Raw genomic sequence first — 12629 nt, forward strand, 5'->3', positions numbered from 1 at the left:
CGCTTTGTCTGCAAGGAGCAGACGATTTTCACGGAACAAACCAGCATCCTGGCCCGTGCGTTTGGTGAATCTCGTTCTTGCACGAAACACACGGAATGCGACTTTTGGGACAGCATAATGAAACTCACGAAACGCACGGAAGCACTTATGGAACGGTCAGTTACCATAACTCGTTTAACGCGTTAAACTCGTGCGACTTTGCTTAGGTGAAGGGAAAAAATGGTCCAAAAAGGCAAATTTTGCCTCTTGGAAAGGGAAATTGTGCCCTCATATTGTGGCAACACTGGAAGCGGCTGCCGGCAAATAAGAAAACTTTCATACCACGTTTTGACCTTGGTTTTGTGTGTCGTATAATCATTATCTTGGCGTCTTAGTTACAATAATCTTTTGACCCTGTCGAAGGTCAGACTTAGAGCTATCAGAAGTGACGGAATCTAAAGCTGCCCTCTTGAGCTGAAGCTGTCAGTGGAATTGGGTGATATTGCGCTGCGGTCAGCCTGAACAGGTAAAATATCTTTTAAATCTTTGCACTCGCGGAAAATTTTACCCAAAATGTAGAAATTTATTTATGTAGCGTTATTTATACAAATTTATAATTTCAGATATTGTACTCTTAGAAATGTACACTATTGTAACCGAACTGAAATAGAAACTTAAGGTAAACTTTCCGTATCAGGAAAACGCCTGAAACTCGCTATTTATGTCACTTTCCATATTCCTACTTACGTATTCTGCGTTAAGAAACATTGCTGAAGATGGCATTTCGCTTTTTTTTCCACGGAAATAATTATATTTTCGACGTGTGAAGTAAGTTTTTTTAGTTTCTTTTTCCCTTCGGTAACATTCTAAATGGCGGACTCAGTTTCACTACTGTAGTCGGCATGCAGTGTTTCCACCCCACTCCACCCAAAAATACCTACGTAGCCCCACACACCATTCTCGCATTGCCCCACAAACCATTGACAAATAGCCCGGTAAGACTCTACTTTACGTCCTTTTCCTAAGGAATATGTGTCATATATCGTTCGAAAGCTTATTGTATAAGGAATTCAACAACGTAAATCCCAAAGTGAGGAAAAATTACCTGGAGGAGGAAATCGATAAAAACCGATGTTGTCCGGATATGCGTAAATGAACGTACTGAGGAATTTTTTTGATGATGAAGCACATATTTAGGGGTGAAATGAGTGCTAATGGAACCTAACCTAACCTCATAGGCATACCTCGTCCCTGTGAATGGTTAATGGGGCTACCTGTTAATGGTTAGTGGGGCTACCCGTGAATGGTTAGTGTGGCTACCCGTGAATGGTTAGTGTGGCTATCTTTAACAGAAAGTGTAAAAAGAAAAAGATACTTACATGGCTGTCTGCAAGCACATTTTTGAACGATGCACTAAATTATTACTGGGGATAAACCTATTTTACACTATCTACAAGTTTTTGGAACCTGTACACCATACACACGCACAACGCACCGCGAACGCAAAGAAGCACCATACACACACAGAACGCAAACACGCAAAGCACACATATTCACAACTCGGACACAAAGACGAGCCTGCAGTGTTGTTAACTCCCATCGGTTACCACCAAAAGGCAATAACGACTTAAAGTAGAGTCTAGCCCATAGCCCCACAAACCATTTGCGGAAACGTGCCTTCTTCAGTTACAAAAACACGTGTTTGGAAACACTGACTGGGATTACATCATCATACACAGGCAACAGCTGGCTGGAAGGAAATGGATGCAACAGCTTTCGTGCATCGCTCACACATTTATATCGAAAAATACATGATTTACCGGCAAAATTCAATGATCGATGCGAGAAAACACTTCCCCGAACTTCCACAAGTCTAAAGAAACTGCATTCGGTAAGTAATTTCTCCTGTAAATTTTAAGACAGCAAAAGCATTTTGTATGTACCCTCAAAAAGTTAAAAAAAACACATGCAGATGCAATACCGTGAAACAGAACTCCAAATTTTACAAAATGTAAAATTGCAATCTGCACCAAACCTAACAAAAATTGGAAGCGTCACACCTAACATTCCTAATCTACCAAAAAGTAAAATTATTGTAAGCATCAAATGCAACACTCCCAATCAAATTAAACCGATCACTTTCTCAAATAAGACCATAGCAAGATAGATGCTTATATACCTTGAAAATATTCATTTTACGCTATGTTTGCAGGATGAAGTGTAAGTGGCACAGAAATAACATATTACAGACAGAGCCATAGTCGTATCAAAGAACACTTTCCGTTCAAATTTTGTTTTTATTTTTTATGGAAAAATTGTTGTACGCAACAAGATAGTAAAAAGACACGGATCTTCTAACAACATAAAACTGAACATTACAAGAGAATAATTAATACGAGCACTGAAATCGCACTTGCATTTGAAATTCACCTGAATGAATAATTAACAGTAGAACCAGTGGTATATTCTGAAAATCTGACCTGGTTGACCACAATAATTCTTTTTTTATTGTATATATCTATTATACATTAATTAGAAATAAAAGACTAGTCAAGGCATGCAAATAAAACGAAAACAGAACTCCGACAACTTCAAATTTTGTGGTAATCTATGTATATATATATAAGACAAATGTTGGTTCACTGGCAGTAAACCAGATAACATGAGAGAATATGCCACTGCTAGAAGAATTTACACTACAGCAAAATCACTGATTCTAGAGCAGTACTGGCACATGCTAACTTTAGATACCAGACATCTTTTATAATATGAATTGAAACATAATGTAACCATGTTCAATTTCCTAATCGGCGTAAGTTCCTTTTGTTTTATTGTGATTTCATCATGTTACGTATGCATTTTTTACATGGTTAGAGTTCGATTTACGTCTGTTAACACAAATTGCAGAGTTTTAGCAATTACTTACTGCATGTTTCCTGTTTTTTTGGAGCGAATTGACAATATAGAGGAAGTCTCCAATGTTGTTAATTTTGGCCTCCTAATCATGAATCTGTTGTATAAAACCGGGGGCCACGTCTGGAAATTTGAAAAAAAAAACAGATTGAATGCGTAGTTTTACGAACTCAAATGGGTATGACTTGAGATGACCGGACCCCTCTCCGATTTTCTTCATATTTGACAGTCACTAATTGAGGCCTACTAATCATGAATCTGAAGTTAAAATTTGTCGGAAATGACTAGAAATTGTGAACCATTGACGCTAGCCTCACAAACCATTGGCACTAGCCCCACAAACCATTGGCACTAGCCCCACAAACCATTGGCGCGTGGTTAGGTTAGGCAAACATAGTGAAAATTTCGTGTTGTGGTAGTATCAGTATCTAGAAATTGCAAATAATTGCAAACCATTGACGCTAGCCCCACAAACCATTGGCGCGTGGTTAGGTTAGGCAAACAGTTAAAATTTGGTGTCGTGGTAGTATCAGGAATATATATATTTGCTTGTGAAACAAAAAATTTCGCAAAAATCGACTGTTTCCATTCCGAAAACTAACACCTTATTTTTGCTTATTTTGCAATTTCTAGATGTTTCCGACAAATTTTATCTTCAGATTCGTGATTAGGAGGCCTCAATTAGTGAGTATGCCAAAGATGAAGAAAATCGGAGAAGGGGTCCGGTCATCTCAAGTCGTTCCCTAAAATGTAATCTCCTGTCATTGTCTCCAACCACACCGTTGTTTTACTTACAAGAAAATTATTTATGATGTTCAATTTTAGTACGAACCCTATTTTTTCGATGAATTTAGGGGGTGGAATGAGTGCTAGTGGAACCTAACCTAACCTCGTGTGAATGGTTCATGGGGCTACACGTGGATGGTTTTTGGGGCTAACGAACAATGTTTCATCAAAATGTACAATTTCCAGACGTGACCCGCGGTTTCGTACAACAGATTCGTGATTAGGAGGCCAAAATTACTTAGTATACCGAAAATTACAGACTTTCTCTATATTGTCAATTCTTAGTTGTTTTTTTTTTCCATGTACTCCCATATAATTCTGTACTTTCCAACAGCCATTTGTTTAGTACCATCTTAGTTACGAACTGCCCCTCCTATCTAGGTCCCATGTGTGAGGTACGAAGGGATTTCTGGTGTCTGTTCTTGGAATCTGTTCGTTTACCGTGCAGTGTTGCCAAAATGTTTGAATATTTTGTTCAATAGCTGCTTTTGTAGTTAGTTAGGTGTGTCTGGTTTAGTTTGCTTAGCATTTTAATCAAATGCACTTTACCTCCTATTTACATTACATTTATGTTTTCATGAGCAAAGGTAATACAGAAATATTGTTAACATCCTAGAGAACAATGTGATTTATTTTCAAAGAGTTGAAAACTCTAAAAAAATAGATGTGGTGGGCCTTCAAGTACTCTCCCCTCGGTAAGCTGGAGTTAAAATTGTATCCGAACCACTATGCAATATGTGTGCACTGGGATTGGCCAATATCTGTTTCTTGGCTGTTACAGCATGTACATTTTTTTTAGCTAGTTGTAAAATTTGTCTCTACAAACCTGTAAAGTCATAACAGTAACTTCAAGTGAGATAGTTTAGCTTTAATTGGAAAGAAGCCAAAAATTCCAGTTTTCTTCCAAAAAAAGCCATTTGGTACACACAGTAGATGTACTACATAAAAATTTCACCAGAAATTTGCAGGCTTGACCAGGACTCAAACCCGGGAGCATTTGCCACTCATCTACCAACTGAGCGAGCCCTGGGTTGGCCTGATTTCGGTTGGTAGAGAAGCTGAAATACCTGTCGTTGGTGGCTCAAGTATTTCATTGTATTTTCTACACTTGGCTGCATTATCATCTCTGCTTTGCTTGCATGCTCGTGTATCTGCATCAGTTTCTACAGTAAATATATGATGTGCTCATGCAATAAACCCCAGGAATCAAAAATGGCAAGGTGTGCCACAGTCCTGGGTTCGATTCCTGTTCAAGCCTGCACTTTTTGCTGAAATTTCTACATGATGAACAAAGCCAATAATATTTATGAACAACACTCCACAAAACGATGCATAATACTTGATTACTCACATTTTACAAGCATTCTAATGATTGAAAGTGGCACTTGCATCAGCATCTGAGATCTAGGGGTGAGGAGCTACTATGAGGGGTGCTATTGAAATAACACATTTCTTTAATATATAAGTACATTCAGCATGTCATTATTACCGTTATTATATGCTCTTTCATGTGTAATTCGAAACTAGAGCCACTTTAACTGGTAGACTGCAATTACTTTGTATTCTACATTGCGAGGATGTGTGATGACCAGATGGAACTTAAAACTTGAATGTTCTGTTGCAAGACCCTGAGTCGACCATTCAATGCATTTGACCAATCATTGTACTTGTGCCATTTTATCCTATGGTTCTAATGGATTGTACATATGTACGAGAATATATAAAGACAACAGTAGTGAAAGCGACTAGCTCTAACAAGCTACACTTTATTCAACTTGATTCAATCAATGGGCTTTATTGCTGGGTGAGACTCTGCAACTGCTGGTCTACCATATTACCACCCTTACAATGTGGGACAAATTATCCTGGCATTGGTAAATACACATTCACAGACCTTTTTGTAAACAAGTGAGAAGAGAACAAGCTCCCAAGTCCCCTTTACCTGAGCGAAATTGGCTGAAAACTTCCAAATGTTAAGAATGGCAAAACATTGTAATAAGCTGAACTGGAACTTCATAGCACCAGCAAACCCTATCTACGTGATTTTATTCGAAATTAAATATTGTAGTGGTGTGAATACGTGAAATACCTGCCTATAATGTTTCACTTAAATTGTGGGTACCCTTGAGCAGGGTTGGCAAATAAAGAAACACACAAAATGTTGAAAACATAATGCCAAAAATACTTATTTTCTAAAAATAATAATTAATAAGGAATCTGTTAATCATCCAGGAAATGCCTTTGTTTCTCGTTATAAAGTAAACTCTTAACTTCTTAAAATACCAATTTGTTACTCTTAAATTTTGCATGTTATCTGTTCGACTAGTTTAAACTAATCCACAGTTGCGAGGCCACACTATATCCCCGTAGTATCTACTAGATACTCTGTTTTCTGAAATATCACATGTTATCGTGATTGAACAAAATACATTGACTTTAACAACTCTTTGCAGTATGTTAAGTACAGTAAAAAAAAATAGGTGTTTTAAATGTGGCCCACGGGTACTCATTATGATATGTTTGTGTAACTGAATGTACATTTTCAGCCACTGAATATCAAGTATGAAAATGTGTTTTAAACAAGTCTAGAAGAACTGTTTAAAACATATCAACCCTGTCCTTGACTCTCTTTGCATCCATCCCTTGTGTTATGATTAGGGCCTGGGAATTTATGTTATAACATATTTTTTATTTGGCATCGGATCGAATACTGAGGTGAGATCTTCATGTATCTGATGAAAATCGGTCGAAATAGACTAACTTGATAATGCATATTTTGACATGTTTTACCAATTTAGTATTTTTATAACATATTTCTTCAATTTTCTCATAATATGACATATTTCTGTATAATTTCATAATTGTCTAGCACATAATCGGTTATTTTAAAATTTATTCTTCATACCTTTAACGCAACGGATAGTTTATTTGTTATCGATGGCTTTCCTTACCAACTAATACGGAACAATAATACTCCCCCTCCCCCATTTTTCTATCCCGCCGACAATTGATAGCCCTACGAACATTATTGAGGGAAAATGTTCTGTCATTGTTGTGCTGGCAAACAAGTTTTAATTGTTCCCGTTTCTTTACCTTTTCTTCGCTTCTCACAATAATCAGTCAAAAGTAAAAATAACATACTGTACATTACATTCCCTACTCTCGGCAATCGAGTACATGAATTTCAAGATATCTTGTTGTTTCAGCCAGTGTACATACTCTGTCCCTGCTTAGAATAATTGCAGTGAACCTCACGTTATTTTCTATATTTTCCCACTAAATTCTTCGGTGAAAGGAATTCTGACTTCATTTAATACCCCACCCCAGTCCATCTTCCCTGGAAGATACTGACTTCCCATATAATGAGAAACTTGAATGTACAGTTGTACATATTTTTAGCTTTACTGGGAATATTTCTGCAATTTCTGATATTTTTTTTTACGACATATTTCTAATGTTTTGTGACATTTTTATGACATAATTACATACATATTTTACAGTTTTATAGGACATAAAGTACGGGGCACTAGTCATGAATGTTTTCTGTTACCTTAGCTGGTTACCTTACCGTGAAGAAGAACAGCACGGAGGCTTTGAGCAAGTGAATGTAACACCCAACACGACATTCCATAGCAGCAGCTATAGTGGCACAAAATGCAAGAGAACCTGCGCAGACTCTCAACTCGTGTGCATTGTACTCCCACATGGAGGGAAGGGGTAGAGTGAAGCAGGCTTCCTTATGACCTGAAAGGAATGATTGAGGGAAGGTGCACAAAGGTTCTTTTGCTTGTGGTCGCTCTGTAATTTTATGTCGCTAGGTGTGTGACTGGTAGTTATTTTCGACATTTTCTTTCACAATTTGAGGGTGCATGCAAACTGCTTTTACTAATAAAAATCAGCGAAAGTACTCCGGAATGACAGGATTTTACTTATGTGGGCCATACTTTCGGATCAAATATCTCTGTTATTATGTTTTCCATGCGCTGGAAGCAATTTTATAAAACACAAAAGATCTGTTGATTAAAAGAAAATTCAACGTCGTTCTCGAGAGTGGGTTGCAGTGGGTCAACAGCCCTCAGTAGTGAAAAGAGCATTAGCAATTATTAACCCTTTACCTGCCAATGTTCCCAATTGGGAACATAACTAATTTTCAATTTCAACCATACTGAAACAAAACTTTTTATAGTTTTCTTGTTTTATCTATTAATTTAGGGTGTATATTTACTGTTAACAACATTTAATTAATATTTTCATTATTATCGTCTGGATAGTATACTATGAAATTACACCAAAATTGTTAAAATTACATTCATAATATTATATATCTTTTATTTACACCCAAATCAATTACTTTTTCCTTCTTCGTACATAGTCGGGCAGAACATAATGCTAGTATTACATCAAATGCATTAGAATGGGTTTTTCATTGATTTCTATTAGTCTGGACCCAAGTTTATTATCATGTTCCCAAATGGGAACATTGGCGTCTTGCATGAACAATGGTTACAGACAACAAATAACTCGCACAAAAAACTGAAGAGAAATTTTCCTTTCTCACAGTTGTGAGGCAAGATTGTTTTGTAACTTGGTCAACAATGGAAATAAAATCATGCTTATTGTTGGCTACAAGTACATTTGAAATAATTGTTTTTACATTGTTTGTATAACAAAGATCCCGGCGTGTTTTGCTCCACGTTCTGTTAGCTGCTTCTGTTCATTCATGCCGTATCGTTGTTATAAAATTCAGTCTTTCAACAACATTTGTACGAACAACATGGCATCGAGTCGTTTCCTAACATTGGAAGCAGGTTTTCAGTATTTGAATGAAATCTTAGATGACGATACTGAAGACATTGGAGATGTAGTGGATATTTGTCAGTTGCCTCCAGAAGAAACTGCAGATCTTACCGATGAGGAAAAAATTGATAACATTTTGGAAAAAGTGGTTCCTTCAGATGTGTGGTGAATTGGTTGTCACAACTAACGTGGAACAATCTACTCCGGAGTCTCTTCAGCCAACCCCATCAAGAAAGGCTAAAGGGGCATCAAGTAAACAGATAGGACATCCTTCGTGGAAGAAGTCTACGGTTATAGAAAACAATTCGCTCCATTGCGATGATTCATTTCAGTGCTTATCCGACAAACACCCAGAATTACTGCCACTGGAACCTATTGAGTTGTTTCATAAAATTTTACCAGAGACATACCTCGAGCATCTATCTTCAATGACGTGCCTATATGCAGCTCAAAAGGGTAAAATTGTGTCGTTCACCAAACATGACATAGCTCAGTTCTTTGGTTTGCTTCTAATCAGTGGTTATGAGAGGTTCCAAGAGAAGATATGTACTGGTCAACAGCAGAAGACGTGACTGTACCAATTGTCCCAACTGCGATGCCCAGGCAGAAGTTTCGGGATATAAAGAAATATTTCCACGTTATGGACAATACTCAATTGAAACAAGAGGATAAACTTGGAAAAAATTCACCATTATATGATGAGCTAAACAACGATATTCAGCAATATGGAATTTTTCATAAACAACTCAGCATCGACGAATCAATGGTTCCCTATTATGGGCATCATTCTTGCAAGATGTTCATAAAGGGAAAACCGATTTGTTTCGGATTCAAAATATGGACTCTTTAGTTCAAGTGATGGATATCCTTATGTTATGAAAATCTATCAAGGAAAGGAAGAAGATGAATGTAACTCTCCACTTGGGACTATGGTGGTGACAGCCTTATTGAATGTTGTCACTAATCTTCTGCAAGTTGAAGTTTTCTTTGATAATTTCTTTACCTCATACACATTGCTGAAAGAGCTGAAAATAAAGGGGTTCAAAGCAATAGGTAGAGTACGAGAAGGAAGGATCGGTAGATGTCACTTGGTTCCCACAAATGAAATGAAGATAAAGAAAAGAGGAGAGTTTGACTTTCGATGTGATGGTGATATTTACATGTGTAGATGGAATGGTAATTCCATAGTCACCTTGGCATCCAACTACCAGACACACTTGCCATTAGGAACAGCAAAGCGGTACTCCCGGCAATCAAAGAGGAGGATTGGTGTCCCTGAACCTCACTAAAGTACAATAAAGGAATGGGGTGCGTCGATGTCTTCGACCGTATGCTGTCCAGCTGCGAGGGAAAAAATGGTGGTGGAATTTATTTTCCAGTGCTTTGAATGTGGCAGTTGTTGCAGCCTGGAAAATTCACCAAGAACTTCATGGGAAGAATTCAAAGAATCACTTGGATTTTCGAAGAGAAGTAGCTATCGTCCTCATTCGCAAAAATCCACGAACATCTTCGAGGCAAGGACCACGATTTGAAATCCCAGGGTCTATGAGGAAAAATGATGGTCATTTTCTGATTGAAGCAGGACAAGGAAGGTGTGCATTTTGCCAAAAAAAAAGGTTTTACAATGTCGCGAGTGTGCAAGAAATATGCATTTACACTGCTTCCCAGCTTTCCTTGGCTTATCACCAGTTTAGGACAATCTGTGTGTGTCTGTAATTTTTTTTTCATTTTCAAATGTGTAAACTACATATATTTAAAATTTGGTATTGCTACATTTTCAATAAAACAAATCCTTTTCTCCTTCAGTAAAATTGCACAATAACGTTTTCTCATTTTTATACAATTATGTTATCCTATTATGTATGTGTATTAGTATTTTGTATTTAGAAGGTTGTAATGTTGTCTCATTCTCTGTAAGGTTATATGTAATATTTCTGTACATTTACTATGCTACTATATAAACGGAAAAAAAGCTGGTCCAGTTGAATTATAATTAGAAAACTCTGTAATAATACTTCACATGAAACGCCAATGTTCCCAATTGGGAACACTCCAGTTTACATATAGAGAAAATAAAAAATAACAATTTTTTTGAATAATTCTCTTTAATGTACACCAAAGAGACAAAAATTACTGAAAAACCCATTAATTTCAAATCCAAAGACAATCCGGCGTGTAAAAGGTTAATCTAATATTCACGTATTCATCTTAAGAGCCCGTATCAGCGTCACTCGAAAAACGCACCGGACAGATGTCAAATTTTCTTCCTAGTCTTGCCAATATTGATTCCATTTCTCCCTTCGAACGCAAATCCATTGCATGGTAGACCGTTTGAGACTTTACTGGTGGGAGGGTTGCTGTGTCGAAAGAAACAGAAGACAAGGTTCCCTGTCCGCTACTCCCCCCCCCCCCCCCCCCCCCCCGCGGGGAAGGTCAGGCTCTGACCATAATAGACCTTTCTTTTGAGCCCGAACGTTTATAACTCCGAGCCGAGAGGGTTTCTGTGACAGGACAACACATGTTCCGAGTGTCTGAAAGAAGAAAAACACACATTGACGAACATCGCAATACAACTTACATGTACTAGAGCCAAGGACTATTTAGGGGAGGCGGGGTGTCCAGGGAGTCCGAATCTTCCACGAGAGACTTACTAAAATTAAATTATGTAAATATGCTTGTTTTGTTTAGCATCTGTCGTATAATCGAGATAGGTGTATTTCCGTCAAACTTATTGTAAGGGAAGGATTACATTGGGGTCATACAACTTTGGATGACTGTATCAAAGAAGATTTATACACACCACTACCTAAGTAATATGCTTAAATATTAAATTAAGAGCTTTACTTTTCGTCAAATGGATCTAGCATCCTTTTTCGTTATTCAATAAATATTCAATTCCTTATCTGTTTCACAATCACCTTGCCAGGTCAGTTGTTTTTATACAAATTGAAACGATCTTAACTATTCATGAGCTAGATAATGAATACGTGCTGTTATATTCCTATTCTTATGCCATCTTTTCCCATTCATGTGATAACAATATTAATTAATATTTTAATATTATTAATTTAATATTACTGTTATTTTAACTTGTTTTTATTATTAGAAGAAGGTACCAACATCATAGGCGTGCGCAGATCCTCTGATAAGGGGGGGAGCAAAAACCTTGAAAATTAAGTCAGATCGGCAAAGAAAAACCTCATTTTATCTCACTGTTTTAGTTTTTTGCATTGATGTGATATATATATATATATGTGTGTGTGTTTGCGCGTGCGAGTGTGTATATTATATATATATATATATATATATATATATATATATATATATATATATATATATACCTAGGTATTAACATATTATTTAAATACATTACGTAATCTATTCATCCGCCCCTTAACAAACCAACAGCAAAATTTATATAGATTGTCTCTGAAATGTGAGCGCTCGTTTTCCTCCAAACCAAACTGTTATAGCAGCAACTGTATGAATTACTTATTTGTTCTTACTTTCTTTCTGGTAATTTACAATGTATTGGAGAAAAGAAACTGCGAGCGAAGCGAGCAAGAAAATTTTTCGATCCAAATTTTTGAAAGTTGAAAACAGTATTGATTTAATAGGGCGCATGGGACGGCATGGCATTCTTTTTTACAATTTTTCTCAATCAGATTGTTCGGTGCCCAGTGCCAACTCCCGCTACTTCCTAGCTACGGCTCGGAAGTTGACAAGACTGCTAGAAAAGCAGGTACCCCGAGCGAAGCGAGAAAGAAAATTTTAAGAAATGTATTTTTATTTGTATAAAATTTAAAGTCGAGGGGACAATTGTCCCTCTGTAACCCTCTGCAAGTGATCCTGACCGTCTGGAAGAAATAATGAAGATGGACGTGAAAACTAATTCCGTCTTGAGTATCCTTTTGTCCTGCTACTAGTAGATTCTGCTAGTCTTGCTTTCTTTTAATTCAATGATTTCCGTCCAAGGTTGGAAAAAGGCATAAGCAATGCCCCCTGTCCCATTGTGGTTGCGCCATTTCCTTTTAGAGTATAATATTGTTTAATAACATCAACAATATTGCTCTCCACTAAATTTCTAGGTGAAAGTATAATAATATAGGGGCATGGAACGTCTGGAAGGGGGGCAAGGATGACCACACCTTGAA

General features: G+C 37.1%; 1 protein-coding gene across 1 annotated transcript in view; it reads left to right on the forward strand.

Annotated features, from left to right (window-relative positions):
- The first annotated feature begins 306 nt into the window (after positions 1-306).
- LOC145994821 (bifunctional purine biosynthesis protein ATIC) overlaps positions 307-12629 on the forward strand; it is a 94142-nt gene continuing 81819 nt past the window's right edge. Inside the window, exon 1 of the mRNA XM_083131144.1 lies at positions 307-505. The gene's annotated coding sequence lies outside the window, so the exon portion shown is untranslated. The remainder of the gene's footprint in view (positions 506-12629) is intronic.

The sequence above is a fragment of the Lepisma saccharinum genome, chromosome 1 (genome assembly GCF_977018435.1).
Source record: "Lepisma saccharinum chromosome 1, izLepSacc3.1, whole genome shotgun sequence".
In the NCBI taxonomy this organism is placed as follows: Eukaryota; Metazoa; Arthropoda; class Insecta; order Zygentoma; family Lepismatidae; genus Lepisma; species Lepisma saccharinum.